The sequence below is a fragment of the Nicotiana tabacum genome, chromosome 23 (genome assembly GCF_000715075.1).
Source record: "Nicotiana tabacum cultivar K326 chromosome 23, ASM71507v2, whole genome shotgun sequence".
Lineage (NCBI taxonomy): Eukaryota > Viridiplantae > Streptophyta > Magnoliopsida > Solanales > Solanaceae > Nicotiana > Nicotiana tabacum.
This window is the reverse complement of record NC_134102.1, coordinates 136,781,793-136,800,463: the sequence shown is the minus strand read 5'-3', so window position 1 is coordinate 136,800,463 and position 18,671 is coordinate 136,781,793.

The window sequence follows — 18,671 nt, the reverse complement described above, 5'->3', positions numbered from 1 at the left end:
TCAAACGGTACCTTTCGAGTCCACCGTTGCTCCATACTTTGAAGGCGGACGAGCAGTTGTACCTGTACTTGGAAGTATCCGAGATAGCGGTAAGTGGAGTCTTAGTCCGGGAAGAGAAAGGTACGCAATTTCCTGTATATTATGTTAGTAGAACTCTGGGTGAGGCCGAAACAAGGTACCCTCACCTAGAAAAATTGGCGCTCACTTTGCTAAGCACCTCTAGGAAGTTAAAATCATATTTTCAATTCCACCCCGTATGCGTGGTAACTTCTTACCCACTAAGGAACATAATGCACAAACACGAGCTTTAGGGCCGGTTGGTCATATGGGCCGTAGAAATTAGCGGGTATGATATCGAATATCGACCCGGACTGCCATCAAATCTCAAATTTTAGCAGACTTCGTGGCTGACTTCACGCCGACCTTAATACCCGAAGTCGAAAGGGAATTATTGTTAACCTCGGGGACCTCCTCGGGAATCTGGACCCTCATTACGGACGGTGCCTCGAATGCCAAGAGGTACAGACTCGGTATCGTGTTGAAGCCACCTACGGGTAATGTAGTTAGGCAATCTATTAGAACTGTGAAATTGACTAACAATGAGGCCGAATATGAGGCCATCATTTCAGGTCTTGAATTAGCCAAACACCTGGGGGCCGAAGTGGTCGAAGCTTAGTGTGACTCCCTTCTTGTGGTAAATCAAGTCAATGGGACATTCAAAGTAAAAGAGGAACGAATGCGCAAGTACTTGGACAAGTTACAAGTAACGCTGCATCGATTCAAAGAATGGACCATGCACGAGACCAAAATAGCAAAGCCGACGCTTTGGCTAACCTAGGGTCATCAGTTGATGATGACGAATTCAGCTCCGGAACGGTCGTACAACTCATGAAATTGGTAGTGGAATAAGGCCATGCCAAAATAAACTCAACAAGTTTGACTTGGGACTAGAGAAATAAGTATATAGACTACTTGAAGACTAGGAAGATGCCCTCAGATCCTAAAGAGTCAAGATCTCTGCGCACAAAGGCGGCCAGGTTTAGATTGTCCGAGGTTAAGGGTACTTTGTATAGAAGAACATTCGATGGACCACTCCCCGTATGCTTGGAGCCGGAAGACACCGAATACGTCTTAAGAGAAGTTCACGAGGGCACCCGTGGGAACCATTCGGGGACAGAATTGTTGGTTAGGAAGATAATCAGGGTCGTCTATTACTGGATCGACATAGAGAAATACGCAAGGGATTTTGTACGAAAATGCGACGGCTGTCGGAGACAAGTTTTATTTGATTTACTTGTGACCTCCTAAGTTTTTAAGTATTGATTTCTCAAACCAACTCTAATAAAATCAGATCCTTTTTATAATTAGATAACTTTATATTTATTTTCCACATTTAAAGTGTCTTTTTAAGAAGTTGTGGTCCTTTCCATTGGGAGGCGATCCCTTCCACTATGTGTCTACCAAACTATTTGAAAGTTGACATTCTTTTCATTTGTAAATGATGAGCACAAAACACACACTTAGATATGCTCGCTAGTCGAATATAGTATAATATAATATCGTATCTACATGGATTGGAGTTAAACAATATTTTCGTAGTTTATATCTTGATTGATATCCAAGATGATCAAGAACTGCGATTTATGTGATTAGAACTAAAATTAACTAATAATCTAAACTATTGACTAATGACAATCACAACAATGAGTAAACAAAGAAGGTTATCGCTAGGAGAAAATAGGGTTTTGATGGAATAGGTGCAAGATAATTGTTTGGGATCTAACTCTAGATAATTCACTTCTACTATTCAAGTGAGTCTCTCGAATTCACTCAATTATTAGTTCACACGTTTAGAAGAAACTCCTCTCTCGATTAAGTCTCAACCTCACAAGATGAACTAAGTTAAGCTCGATGAAGATATGCAAGAATTCGTTGTGGATTGGTCTTTAAGGGAACCTCTCTCGATTATACTCCTAACTAGGTTTAAACAACAATTCAACTAGCCTCTTTCGATTACTAAGAAGAATCAATGAATTCAACTAGCAAAATAGAATGCAAAGATAACACAAGTTATGCCTCTCTCGATTACATGAACAAGTGAGTATAGATGCAACAATTAAAACATCCAAAATGATTCAATATATAAACTAGAGTTATAATCCACAAACAAGTATCAATACACCAAATCCATCAAATCCTAAGGATAACTACTCCATAGATATGGAGCAATTTATCACAAATATGTTTAAAGTAAAGAAAAACATAAAACGATCCAAACTCATGTCTTGAGTGAGGATTGAATGATGAAATCCTTGTGCTTTTGCTTATCCACCTCCTCCTTAGCTTCCTTAGGTCTTAGATGTGTCAAAAGTCCATAAAATAATGTTTTCCATGTATATATACCAAGTAGGGTTGGGCCCAAACGAAAACACCTTTTCCTGCACGAAATAGGATAATTGCTCTGTAAATAATGCACAGGCACGCCGCATGGGGCGATGCACTATGCGGGGCATTAGTGGAGAAATCCAGAGAGCTAGTTCTGACAGGCAATAGGGATTTTGTACAGGCGCGGCACGCCACGGTTGTGATGGTTTCTCAGAGTACAAAAATTTCTTGACTTTTTGATATCCAGACGTGGTTTTCGATCCCCGAACGCGATCCTGACTTAATCCCTTGGGCTTTTACTCAGACTTCAAAGCTCCAAATCACTCGAATTCATTCCATAACACCTACATCACTCGAAATCACTCCTACAAGGCATAAACACACTATTAGTGCAAAACACTAGCGATTAAAGCTCAAACTCAGTTAAAGTCCAGTAAATTAGAGTGCGATAAGCGACTAAAACACGTAATTATAGCCTACCATCAACACCCCACACTTAAACCATTGCTCATCTTCGAGCAATCAAAATACACTTTATAAAGACACGACCTTTTTAATCAACTCTCCTAACTCATTACACCAAGAATATTTAAAATAGATTAAGCACAATAGTGTAACATCCTAGCCTCAAGATTTGACTCAAAAGCACCACGTATTATTTATAACCTGCTTACTTACTCTAACATAGAGGTCAAGAATTACCTTTCCTTTATGAATCAAGTGCCCTCACATAATAGTAGAGAGTAGTTCCACACGCAATAAAATTTACGAATAATTAAGAACTCAAGATAGAAAGAATTCACTCACTCTCAGAAACAACATTCATATGCCACAAAAGATGAACCATTGGCTTTCCCGTAGTGTACTACTCTGCTAATTGAGTTCATTCAGTCAAGTCAAGGATCAAGTAGGACTTTAATTGGTTGTAATATAGGCTGCGGGATGGGTATGATACATTTAGATATAAGAGTGACTACACCCCCTAAGCACTTTTAATACATACACTTACCTTTCAAAACCCCACACTTATGTCAAACCATACTTCACCTTCACATCGATATGCATTAACTCCCTACTTCTTTAAGCACAATTACATCAAGAGTCACCACTATCAAGAAATATTTTTCACAATAATACAACTATATTTCTCTATTCTTATTCAATTCGATAGTGCTCTCACGTTTTTCAAAACATTGCACTTTTTTTCTTATTTTAATAGTTTCACTCAAAAGCCAAACCAACCACCCCACACTTCCACTTTTACAAAGTTTATAACCAATTCAAGTGATCACGAGAGGTGAAAAGGTTCAAATAGATGGTCAATTAAATAAACGAGAAGGCTTGTAATGTGGTTGCTAAAGAAAAAAGATTACAGGTTCAAAGGGGTTAACTACGATACATACAAATTAGGTGGGTAAAAGCATATAATTGGATCAACAAAGAAATGCCTATATCACTTCCAAGACTGAATAAACTACTATTTCGCTTTGAAAACACACGAGGCAAGTTCTAGACATAATTTGCAATGCACATAATACACAAACCTCACACACACATGGCACATAACTCACTCAAGATTGAATTTATCAAGACATTCTAGTCAAAGCAGTTAAGCAAAGTTAAGATCATACAATTTAAGGCACTAATGCAAGAGTCAAAATTTGAGCCTAAGTGTCACAACTAAAACACTCACTATTCTCAAGGAATAATCAAGTCAAGAGATACTGCTTTCAATTCAAATCATATCACAAGGTTTTCTACTCCTAACAAAAATAAAAACTAACTACACCCGGTTCGAACAAAAGCCTTGAAAAAGAACCGTGGCACAAAGAAAAACTAAGGGGGAATTAATACACTACCTAACAAAAGAAAATCTTTTTGTCTTTTTCCTTTCGACTTTAATCCCTCAAGAAACCTGTCGAATGATATCCATCGTCGGAAAAAATTAAAAATTTTAAAATGTTTATGGTTTTTTTTCAATTTTCTTTCTATCAAACTACTAAAACTAACAAACAAAAACTAAGACTAATATACATACATACATACATACAAATATCCCCCACCCCACACTTTAAGTTGTGGCATGTCCCCAAGACACATAATTAAAAAGCATAAGGTAAAGAAAACTTCCCTGAACATCTAGTCGGGGTCTGAATCAAATTCGGGCTCCATTCTTCTTGCCTGAACTAGTGCACACATCAATGTAGACAACTTCTTCTCAGCCTTTTTAGGGTACACCCCACACTTATCTTTCTCAATCACTGGAGCTTTATCTCTTGAACTCTTCACCTTCCAATCAACACTTGCAGCTGGCTTCTCTTTTTTCACTCCTGTTTCTACATTCATCTCAAAAGTTACCATCTCCTCACCCACTCTAACCATGAGTTTTCTATTATGTATATCTACTATTGCTTTGCCCGTCGCTAAGAATGGTCTTCTTAGGATGAGGGGGAAAGCTTTATTCTCTTCCATATTCACCACTATGAAATCTACAGGAAATACGATCTTATTTACCCGCACCAAGACATCTTCAACTATCCCCTCCGGTATCACAGTTGTTTGGTCTGCCAGCTGCAAAGATGTTGGCACCGACCTTATCTCTCCAATCTCCTTCTCCAGTTTTCTATAAATAGACAAAGGCATTAAATTAATTGAGGCAGCAAAATCACATAAAGATTTATCAAAGTTAAGAGTTTCTAAAGAGCAAGGTATAGTAAAACTCCCTGGATCTCCATACTTTTGCGTGAGTTTGTTTTGCAAGATTGCATTGCAATGCTCTATGAGCTTGACCACCGAGGTCTCTTCTATCTTTCTCTTCTTTGTAAGGATCTCCTTCAAGAATCTGGCATAAGCTGACATTTGTGAGAGAAATTCTGTGAACGGCAAATTTACATTAACCTATTTCAACATATCCAGAAATCTCTCAAACTGCTTGTCCAGCTTTTCTCTATACAGTTTTTGGGTAAAAGGTAAAGCAGTCATGTGCTCGCTCTCTTCATTAGATTCCTCCCTTCTTGAAGTTTCCTCCTTCTTATTTTTCTCAGATCCCTTCTTGCTTTCTTCTTCTTATCAACTTCATTTTTCAGCTGCTCCCCACTTTCTTTTTCAAGTACCACCTCATTTTGGACTGGAGTGGGATCTTTCAACATTTGCCTTTTTTTTCAAGGTCATAACATTCACCGTTTCTTTGAGATTTCTCTCAGTATCAGCATGGAGAGTTTCTGGATCTCTCTCAGACATTATAGTTGCAATTTGTCCCACTTTCTTCTCTAGATTTCGAATTGCTGCACCATGAGCATCTAGACTCTCATTTGTCTTGACAATGAAGGCTTTTATCATATCTTTTAGACCAGGCTGATTTGACTGTTGAGGATGAAACTGCTGTCTCTGCTAATTTTGGACACCTGGAGCTCCTTGTCCCTGAAATATGGGGTTGTTTTGTTGCCACGCATTTGTAGTACCCCCTGGTGAACTTCATGAAAAATCGGGGTGCTTCTGACCCATTGCATTGCAGTTGTAATTCCCCACAACATTCACTTCCTCAGTTGAGGCTTGACACTCATGAGTAGGGTGTCCTCTTCCACAAATATCACTGGCTACATGAGGTTCACTCTGTATTGTAGCTAAGGTCAGCTTTCATATTTCTTTTGCCACAACATCAAGTTGTACCTGCACAGATGTATTAGCATCAACTTGGTGAACACCAGTTGATCTTCTTCGTTCAACACTCTCAGAGGGCAATTGATTTGCATCTTCAGATAACTCATCTAGAATTGTGACTATGTTCTCTGGAGTCTTCTTCATCAACGGGCCTCTAGCTGCATTACTCAATGTTCTACATGAGGTCGATGTCAATCCATCCCAAAAATTCTGGAGTTGCATCCGGAGTTCAATTCCGCTATGTTGACACTTTCGAACTAACTCCTTAAACCTCTCCCAAGATTCAAACACAATTTTAGTATCTTTCTGGCAGAAGTTATAGATTTCTCTTCTAAACTTGCCCGTTTTAGCTGAGGAGAAATATTTATCAAGAAATTTTCTGGTCATCTCCTCCCATGTTCTAATTGATCCCTGGGGCAAGTTTCTAAGCTAGTGCTTCGCATCATCTTTGAGTGTTAAGGGGAATGCCCTTAAATAAACTACATCTTGTGACACACCATTATATTGAAAGGTATTCATAATCTCCTCGAAGTCCATTAGATGGTTGTTTGGATCTTTGTTCATCTTTCCACTGAAGACACAACAATTTTGAAGGGTTTGGAGCAACCCTTGCTTCAACTCAAAATTATTAGCTGCAACTGCAGGTGGTCCAATGCTTGATAATCATTGGTTGTAGACCGGTCTAGCATTATCGCCAAGTGGTCTCCCAGCACCGGGAGGTATATTTCCGAACAGGTCTACACCCAAGGATTGATTCTGAGCAATTCTCCGAGCCCTGTCTTCTTTATAGATAAGTTGTGCATTTCATAGAGCTGCTTCCTCAGTATCCCATGCAGCTGTTTCTCGTTGTTGGACTGCCTCTCTTGCTGCGAAATCCACATTATCATCATCTCATGCCATAATTTCTTTAGTTGAGGATTGCCCAACCTTCTTTGTATTCTCGGGGAGATTTCTTTCCTTCATCAGCTGTCACAATTATTTTCTATCTCTGGTTTGTATGGTAGCACTTCCTTCCCAGAAGAACGAGTCATGCACCAATCTAACCTGTAGCCTGCGCATAGTCAAAGAACACCAAACGTAAAAAGAGAAAAATAAACTAAAATGAAAAATCCCTGAATTAGCACTACAAACTATTTCAAACACTGTTGATTTTCAATCCCCGGCAACGACGCCAAAATTTGACGAGCGCAAAACACACACTTAGATATGCTCGCTAGTCAAATATAATATAATATAATATAATATCGAATCCACGGGGATTGGAGCTAAACAATATTTTCGTAGTTTATAGCTTGATTGCTATCCAAGATGATCAACAACTGAGATTTATGCGATTAGAACTAAAATTAACTAAAAATCTAAACTACTGAGTAATGACAATCGCAACAATGAGTAAGCAAAAAAGGTTATTAATGGGAGAAAATAGGGTTTTGATGGAATAGGTGCAAGATAACTGTTTGGGATCTAACTCTAGATAATTCACTTCTAATGTTCAAGTGAGCCTCTCGAATTCACTCAATTATTAGTTCACATGTTTAGAAGAAACTCCTCTCTCGATTAAGTCTCAACCTCATAAGATGAACTAAGTTAAGCTCGGTGAAAATATGCAAGAATTCGTGGTGGATTGGTCTTTAGGTGAACCTCTCTCGATTATTCTCCTAACTAGGTTTAATCAATAACTAAACTAACCTCTTTCGATTACTAAGAAGAATCAATGAATTCAACCAACAAAATAGAATGCAAAGATATCACAAGTTATGCCTCTCTCGATTACATGAACAAGTGAGTATAGATGCAAAAATTAAAACATCCAAAACGATTCAATACATAAAACTAGAGTTATAATCCACAAATAAATATCAATACACCAAATCCATCAAACCCAAAAGGAAACTACTCCATAGATATGGATCAATTCATCACAAATATGCTTAAAGTAAAGAAAAACATAAAACGATCCAAACTCGTATCTTGAGTGAGAATTGAATGATAAAATCCTTGTGCTTTTGCTTCTCCGCCTCCTCTTTAGATTCCTTAGGTCTTAGATGTGTCAAAAGTCTGTAAAATAGTATATTTTCCAAATATATATATATATATATATATATATATATATATATATATATATATATATATATATATATATATATATATATACACACACACACACACACACACACACACACACACACACACACACACAATAGGATAACTACTCTGCAAAAGTTGCACAGGCGCGCCGCATGGGGCGACGTGCCATGCGGGGCATTAGTGGCAAACTCCAGAGAGTTAGTTCTGACAGGCAGAAGGGATTTTGTACAGACGTGGCATGCCACGCGCTGCCCCACGCGCTGCGGTTGTGATCGTTTCTCAGAGTACGAATGTTTCTTGACGTTTTGATATCCAGACGTGGATTTCGACCCCCGAACGCGATCTCGGCTTAATCCCTTGGGCTTTTACTCAGACTTCAAAGATCCAAATCGCTCGTATTTATTCCATAACACCCACATCACTCGGAATCACTCCTACAAGGCATAAACACATAATAAATACAAAATACTAGCGATTAAAGCTCAATATTAGTTAAAGAGCATTAAATTAGAGTGCGATAAGCGACTAAAATACGTAATTATAGCCTACCATCAGTAAGTAATTAAAATTTTCGATGCAATTTTACACGAAACAATAATAAGAAAATCCAATGCTAACGGCGACCGTTTATATTAATCTTTTATTGTACTATTCGGTTTACAAATACATTCTTGCAATTTTACTTTTCGTCCAATCATCCTTTTAAGCAGATCGTACAAATCTCCGCAGGACGCTTTTGCATCTCTATGTCCCTCTCTACTGAATCGTCTTGGCCACATAGACACCACTTCCTAATGCAAATATTCAATGCACACGTGAGTGCTATCAGAGCCCTAGGAAAAAGTAGGATTTCTACGCAGGCTCTGACCAGCTACCACGGTGGTGCACGTGTTGCGCAGTAACATGGCTTCCGGACAGAAGATTTAGCCAGAAAACCAATTTGGACATTTCAGTACCTATGAGTAAATTTGGGGAAGAGACACAGATTCTAAAGAAAGAGTGTGAGAAGGAGATGAAGGGGAAAATGCGTTACAAGAAGCCTAGGAAAATGAAAGAGTGGTGGGAAGAAGAGCACCTTGATGAACTTATATATAAGCAAGAAGAGTAAGAAAGCCAAGAGGCTATATATATATTACCGAGGAGGGATTTGATATAGTTTTTACACTGGCACTTGCTTCTGGTAAGATGGAGGAGGGATTTCTGTGGTGTCATTGTTGTTTTTTCATCAAGGGATTTTGTAGTAGCAGTTGATAATGAAATTTTCTAATTGGCAGATAGTCAGTAGAGAAACGATTCGATTTTCTCTAGCAAATTTTTCTGCGGAGAATGGCTCAACATACTATTATATCACAACATAAAATGTACACAAAGAGAATATCTCATAGTTATAAAAGTGTTAACGTAACCTTGATTAAGCTACCTTATTTATATACATTCGTGCAGTTGTAACAAACTAGAAAGATTAGTACACTTATATAGTACTTTGTTTCATATAATGCCGCGACAGATTGGGCACGTAGCAGATCTCTACATCTATTTATAGATGCAATGCGGGTGAAACTTATGGCCGCATCGAAGTTCTACTTATCCTCCAATCATCTCGTTCAAACAGACCGTACAAATCTCTACAGGGTTCTCCTGCATCTCTATGTCCCGGTCCACTGGATCATCTCGGCTACATAGACACCACCACCTAATGCAACAAATAAATGCACATGTGAGTACTATCAGAGCTCCAATAAAAAAGTAGAATTTTCACGTAGGCTCTTACCAGCTACCAAGATGGTGCACGTGTTGCACAACAACATGACATCTAGAGATAGTTATACATAGATTTGACAATGTTTAAGATTTTCTAAAAGTTTTTACTAATATACAGAAGATGCACGTGTGATATACGAGATGCACGTGAGCCTAATTGTATTTTATTTACTTGTGATGCAGTAGGGATTTGTTATAGTTTTTACACTGTCACTTGCTTCTGGTAAGATGGAGGAGGGATTTCTGTGGTGTCATTGTTGTTTTTTCATCAAGGGATGTTATTGTAACAGTTGAGAATGGAATTTTCAAATTGGAAACGGCTCGATTTTCTCTAGCAATCAGTTCTCCGTAGAATGGTTGTACATACTATTATATCACAACATAAACTAGAATATCTCATAGCTATAAAAGTGTTAATGTAACCATGATTAAGCTACCTTATTTAGCTACATTCGTACTATTGTAACAAACTAGAAAGATTAGTACACTTATATAGTACTTTGTTTCATATAATGCCGCGACAGATTGGGCACGTAGCAGATCTCTACATCCATTTATAGATGCAATGCGGGTGAAACTTGTGGCCGCATCGAAGTTCAACTTATCCTCCAATCATCTCATTCAAGCAGACCGTACAAATCTCTACAAGGTTCTCCTGCATCTCTATGTCCCTGTCCACTGGATCATCTCGGCTACATAGACACCACCACCTAATGCAACAAATAAATGCACATGTGAGTACTATCAGAGCTCCAATAAAAAAGTAGAATTTCTACGTAGGCTCTTACCAGCTACCAAGATGGTGCACGTGTTGCACAACAACATGACATCTAGAGATATTTATACATAGATTTGACAATGTTTAAGATTTTCGAAAAGTTTTTACTAATATACAGAAGATGCACGTGTGACGTACGAGATGCACGTGATCGCACACGAAGCTAGTTTATTTGATTTACTTGAGACCTCATAAGTTTTTATGTATTGATTTCTCAAACCAACTCTAATAAAATCAGATCCCTTTTATAATTAAATAACTCTATATTTAATTTCCACATTTAAAGTGCGCGTTTAAGAAGTAGTGGTCCTTTCCATCGGGAGGAGATCCCTTCTACCATGTGTCTACCAAACTATTTAAAAGTTGACATTCTTTTCATTTGTAAATAAATAAAAATTTCAACGCAATTTTAGACGAAACAATAATAAGAAAATCCAATTCTAACGACGATCGTTTTGTATTAAGCTTTTATTGTACTATTAGTTTTCCAAATACATTCGTGCAATTGTAACAAACTAAAAAAATTAGTAAACTTATACAGTACTTTTTTTCATATAATATCGCGACAGATTGGGCATGTAGCAGATCTGGATCCATCAATGGATGCAATGCAGGTGAAACTTGTGGCCCCATGGAAGCACAACTTCTCCTCCAATCATCTCGATCAAGCAGAGCGTACAAATCTCCGCAGGACGCTCCTGCATCTCTATGTCCATCTCCACTGGATTGTCTCGGCTACATAGACATCACTTCCTAACGCAAATAATCAATGCACACATTAGTGCTGTCAGAGCCCCAAGAAAAAAGTAGAATTTCCACATAGGCTCCAACCAACTACCACGGTGGTGCAGGTGCTGCGCAACAATATGGATTCCAGAAAGTAGAGTTAGCCAGAAAACTAATTTGGACATTTCAGCACCTATGAGTAAATTTGAGGAAGAGACAGAGATTCTCAAGAAAGAGTGTGAAAAGGAGATGAAGGGGTAAATACGTAACAAGAAGCCTAGGAAGATGAAAGAGTAGTGGAATGAAGAGCACCTTGATGAACTTATATATAATCAAGAAGAGTAAGAAAGCCAAGAGGCTATATATATATATTGCAGAGGAGGGATTTGATATAGTTTTTACACTGTCACTTACTTCTAGTAAGATGGAGGAGGGATTTTTGTGGTGTCATTGTTGTTTTTTCATCAAGGGATTTTGTTGTAGGAGGTGAAGTTTTCTCTGGCACACTGTTCTCCGGAGAATGGATCAACATACTATTATATCACAACATAAAAGATACACAAAGTGAATATCTCCTAACTATAAAAGTGTTAACGTAACCTTGATTAAGCTACCTTATTTAGCTACATTCGTGCAGTTGTAACAAACTAGAAAAATTAGTACATGTATACAGTACTTCATTTCATATAATGCTGTGAAAAATTAGGTATGTAGCAGATATGGACATCCATCTATAGATGCAATGCGGGTGAAACTTGTGGCCGCATGGAAGCTCAACTTCTCCTCCATTCATCTCGTTCAAGCAGATCGTACAAATCTACGCATGACGCTCATTCATCTCTATGTCCCTGTCCACTGGATCATCTCGGCTGCATAGACACTACCTCCTAATGCAACAAATAATTGAACACCTGAGTGCTATCAGAGCCCCAATACAAAAGTAAATTTTCCACGCAGGCTTTGACCAGCAACCACGGTGGTGCACGTGTTTCACAACAACATGGCTTCCGGAGATTGTCATACATAGATTTGACAATGTATAAGATTTCGAAAACATTTTACTAATATACAGAAGATGTACGTGTGACGCACGAAATGCACGTGAGGCGAACACAAAGCTAGTTTTATTTGATTTACTTGAGACCTTATAGGTTTTTAAGTATTGGTTTCTCAAGCCAACTCCAATAAAATCATATCGCTTTTATAATTAGGTAACTTTGTATTTAATTTCCACATTTAAACTGTCTTTTTAAGAAGTTGTGTTCCTTTCTATTGGGAGGAGATCCCTTCCACCATGTGTCTACCAAACTATTTGAAAGTTGACATTCTTTTCATTTGTAAATAATTAAAATTTTCAACGCAATTTTAGACGAAACAATAATAAGAAAATCAAATGCTAACGACTACCGTTTATATTAAGCTTTTATTGTACTATTTATTTTACCAATACATTCGTGCAGTTGTAACAAACTAAAAAAATTAGTAAACTTATACAGTGCTTTATTTCATATAATGCCGCGATGTATTGGGCATGTAGAAAATCTTGATCCACCTATGGATGCAATGCGGGTGAAACTTATAGCCCCAAGGAAGCTCAACTTCTCCTCCAATCATCTCGTTCAAGAAGATCATACAAATCTCGGCAGGACGCTCCTGAATCTCTATTTTTCTCTCTACTGGATAGTCTCCACCACATAGACATCACTTCCTAATGCAAATAATCAATGCATACGTGAGTACTATCAGAGCCCTAAGAAATAAGTAGGATTTCCACGCATGTTCTGACCAGCTACCACGGTGGTGCACGTGTTGTGCAACAACATGGCTTCCGGACAATAGAGTTAGCCAGAAAACTAATTTTGACATTTCAGCACCTATGAGTAAATTTGAGGAAGAGACATAGATTCTCAAGAAAGAGTGTGAGAAGGAGATGAAGGAGAAAATGCGTAACAAGAAGCATAGGAATATGAAAGAGTGGTGGAAAGAAGAGCACCTTGATGAACTTATATATAAGCAAGAAGAGTAAGAAAGCCAAGAGGCTATATATATTACCGATGAGGGAATTAATATAGTTTTTACACCGTCACTTGCTTATGGTAAGATGGAGGAGGGATTTCTGTGGTGTCATTGTTGTTTTTTCATCAAGGGATTTTGTAGTAGCAGTTGAGAATGAAATTTTCTAATTGGCAGATAGTCAGTTATGCAATGGCTCGGTTTTCTCTAGCAAACTGTTCTCCGGAGAATGGCTCAACAAACTATTATATCACAACATAAAAGGTACACAAAGAGCATATCTCCTAGCTATAAAATTGTTAACGTAACCTAGATTAAGCTACCTTATTTAGCTACATCCGTGCAGTTGTAACAAACTAGAAATATTAGTACACTTATACAGTACTTTATTTAATATAATGCTGTGACAGATTGGACATGTAGCAGATCTGGGTGCAACCTGTGGCCGCAGGGAAGCTCAACTTCTCCTCCAATCATCTCGTTCAAGCAGATCGTACAAATCTCCACATGATGCTCCTGTATCTCTATGTCCCTGTCTACTGGATCATCTCGGCTACATAGACAACACATCCTAATGCAACAAATAAATGCGCACGTGGGTGCTATCAGATCCCCAATAAAAAAGTAGAATTTTCACGCAGGCTATGACCAGCTACTACGGTGGTGCACGTGTTGCACAACAAGATGGCATACGGAGATTGCCATACATAGATTTGACATTGTATAAGATTTTCGAAAAGTTTTTACTAATATACAGAAGATGCACGTGTGACGCACGAGATGCATGTGAGGCGCACACGAAGCTTGTTTTATTTGATTTACTTGAGAGCTTATAAGTTTTTAAGTATTGATTTCTCACACCAACTACAATAAAATCAGATCCCTTTTATAATTAAATAACTCTATATTTAATTTCCACATTTAAAGTGTGTTTTTAAGAACTTGTGGTCCTTTTCATTGGGAGAAGATCCCTTCCACCATGTGTCTACCAAACTATTTGAAAGTTGACATTCAATTCATTTGTAAATAATTATAATTTTCAATGCAATTTTAGACGAAACAATAATAAGAAAATCCAATGCTCACGACGACCGTTTATATTAAGCTTTTATTGTACTATTCGTTTTACAAATACATTCGTGCTGTTGTAACAAACTAAAAAAATTAGTAAATTTATACAGTACATTATTTCATATAATATCGTGACGGATTGGGCATGTAGCAGATCTGGATCCATCTATGGATGCAATGCGAGTGAAACTTATGGCCCCATGGAAGCTCAACTTCACCTCGAATGATCTCGTTCAAGCAGATCATATAAAGCTCCGCAGGACGCTTCTTCATCTCTATGTCCCTCTCCACTGGTTCGTCTCGTCCACATAGACATCACTTTCTAATGCAAATATCAATGCTCACGTGAGTGCTATCACAGCCCCAAAAGAAAGTAGGATTTCCACCCAGGCTCTGACCACCTACCACGGTGGTGCACGTGCTGCGCAATAACATGGCTTTTGGACAGTAGAGTTAGCCAGAAAATCAATTTGGACATTTCAGCAACTATGAGTAAATTTGAGGAAGAGACAGATATTCTCCAGAAAGAGTGAGAGAAGGCGATGAAGGGAAAAATGTGTAACAAGAAGTCTAGAAAGATGAAAGAGTGGTGGAAATAAGAGCACCTTGATGAACTTATATATCAGTAAGAAGAGTAAGAAATCCAAGAGGCTATATATATTACGGAGGGGGGATTTGATATAGTTTTTACACTGTCACTTGCTTCTGGTAAGATGGAAGAGGGATTTCTGTAGTGTCATTGTTGTTTTTTAATCAAGGGATTTTGAAGTAGCAGTTGAGAATGAAATTTTCTAATTGGCAGATAGTCAGTTGAAAAACGGCTCGATTTTCTCTAGCAATCTATTCTATGGAGAATGGCTCAACATACTATTATATCACAACATAAAAGGTACACAAATAGAATATCTCCTAGCGATAAAAGTGTTAATGTAACCTCGATTAAGCTACCTTATTTAGCTACATTCGTGCAGTTGTAACAAACTAGAAAAATTAGTACACTTATACAGTGCTTTATTTCATATAATACCGCGACAGATTGGGCATGTAGCAGATCTGGATATCCATCTGTAGATGCAATGTAGGTGAAACTTATGGCCGTATGGACGCTCAACGTTTCCTCCAATCATCTCGTTCAAGGAAATCATATATATCTCCGCAGGACGCTCCTGCATCTCTATGTCCCTATCCAGAGGATCATCTCGGTTACATAGAAACCTCCTCCTAATGCAACAAATAAATGCACACATGAGTGCTATCAGATCCCCAAGAAAAAAATAGTATTTCCACGCATGATCTGACCAGCTACCACGGTGGTGCACGTGTTGCGCAGCAATATGGCTTACAGACAATAGAGTTAGCCAAAAAACGAATTTGGTCATTTCAGCACCTATGAGTATATTTGAGGAAGAGACATAGATTCTCAAGAAAGAGTGTGAGAAGGAGATGAAGGTGGAAATGCGTAACTAGAAGCCTAGTAATATGAAAGAGTGGTGGAAAGAAGAGCACCTTGATGAACTTATATACAAACAAGAAGAATAAGAAAGCCAAGAGGCTATATATATTACGGAGGAGGGGTTGATATAATTTTTACACTGTCACTTGCTTCTAGTAAAATGGAGGATGGATTTTTGTGGTGTCATTGTTGTTTTTTTATCAAGGGATTTTGTAATAGTAGTTGAAAATGAAATTTTCTAATTGGCAGATAGGCAGTTAAGAAACGGTTTGATTTTCTCTAGCAAACGTTTCTACGGAGAATGGCTCAATATACTTTTATATCACAACATAAAAGGTACACAAAGAGAATATCTCCTAGCTATAAAAGTGATAACGTAACCTTGATTAAGCTACATTATTTAGCTACATTCGTGCAGTTGTAACAAACTAGAAAAATTAGTAGAGTTATACAGTGCTTTATTTCATATAATGCCGCAACAGATTGGGCATGTAGCAGATCTGGACATCCATCTATAGATGCAATGCGGGTGAAACTCGTGGCCGCATGGAAGCTCAACTTCTCCTCCAATCATCTCGTTCAAGCAGATCGTACAAATCTCCACATGATGCTCTTGTATCTCTATGTCCCTGTCTACTGGATCATCTCGCCTACATAGACAACACATCCTAATGCAACTAATAAATGCGCACGTGGGTGCTATCAGATCCCCAATAAAAAAGTAGAATTTCCACGCAGGCTATGACCAGCTACTACGGTGGTGCACGTGTTACAGAACAACATGGCATACGGAGATTGCCATACATAGATTTGACATTGTATAAGATTTTCGAAAAGTTTTTACTAATATACAGAAGATGCACGTGTGACGCACGAGATGCATGTAAGGCGCACACGAGGCTTGTTTTATTTGATTTACTTGAGAGCTTATAAGTTTTTAAGTATTGATTTCTCAAACCAACTACACAAAATCAGATCCCTTTTATAATTAAATAACTCTATATTTAATTTCCACATTTAAAGTGTATTTTTAAGAAGTTGTGGTCCTTTCCATTGGGAGGAGATCCCTCCCACCATGTGTCTACCAAACTATTTGAAAGTTGACATTCAATTCATTTGTAAATAATTATAATTTTCAATGCAATTTTAGACGAAATAATAATAAGAAAATACAATGCTAACGACGACCGTTTATATTAAGCTTTTATTGTACTATTCGTTTTACAAATACATTCGTGTTGTTGTAACAAACTAAATAAATTAGTAAACATATACAGTACTTTATTTCATATAATGTCGTAACAGATTGGGCATGTAGCAGATCTGGATCCATCTATGGATGCAATGCGAGTGAAACTTATGGCCCCATGGAAGCTCAACTTCACCTCCAATGATCTCATTCAAGCAGATCGTACAAAGCTCCGCAGGACGCTTCTTCATCTCTATGTCCCTCTCCATTGGTTCGTCTCGTCCACATAGACATCACTTTCTAATGCAAATATCAATGCTCACGTGAGTGCTATCACAGCCCCAAAAAAAGTAGGATTTCCACGCAGGCTCTGACCACCTACCACGGTGGTGCACGTGCTGCGCAACAACATGGCTTTTGGACAGTAGAGTTAGCCAGAAAATCAATTTGGACATTTCAGCAACTATGAGTAAATTTAAGAAAGAGACAGAAATTCTCCAAAAAGAGTGAGAGAAGGCGATGAAGGGAAAAATGCGTAACAAGAAGTCTAGAAAGATAAAAGAGTGGTGGAAATAAGAGCACCTTGATGAACCTATATATCAATAAGAAGAGTAAGAAATCCAAGAGGCTATATATATTACGGAGGGGGGATTTGATATAGTTTTTACACTGTCACTTGCTTCTGGTAAGATGGAAGAGGGATTTCTGTGGTGTCATTGTTGTTTTTTAATCAAGGGATTTTGAAGTAGCAGTTGAGAATGAAATTTTCTAATTGGCAGATAGTCAGTTGAAAAACGGTTCGATTTTCTCTAGCAAACTATTCTATGGAGAATGGCTCAACATACTATTATATCACAACATAAAAGGTACACAAATAGAATATCTCCTAGCGATAAAAGTGTTAATGTAACCTCGATTAAGCTACCTTATTTAGCTACATTCATGTAGTTGTAACAAACTAGAAAAATTAGTACACTTATACAGTGCTTTATTTCATATAATGCCGCGACAGATTGGGCAGGTAGCAGATCTGGGCATCCACCTGTAGATGCAATGCAGGTGAAACTTGTGGCCGTATAGACGCTCAACGTTTCCTCTAATCATCTCGTTCAAGCAGATCGTACAAATCTCTGCAGGACGCTCCTGCATCTCTATGTCCCTATCAAGAGGATCATCTCGGTTACATAGAAACCTCCTCCTAATGCAACAAATAAATACACACGTGACTGCTATCAGATTCCCAAGAAAAAAGTAGTATTTCCACGCATGATCTGACTAGCTACCACGGTGGTGCACGTGTTGCGCAGCAACATGGCATTCGGAGATTGTCATACATAGATATGACAATGTATAAGATTGTCGAAAAGATTTTACTAATATATAGAAGATGCACGTGTGACGCACGAGATGCACGTGAAGCGCACACGTAGCAAGTTTTATTTGATTTACTTGAGACCTCATACATTTTTAAGAATTAATTTTTCAAGCCAACTCCAATAAAATCAGATCCCTTTTATAATTAAATAACTCTATATTTAATTTCCACA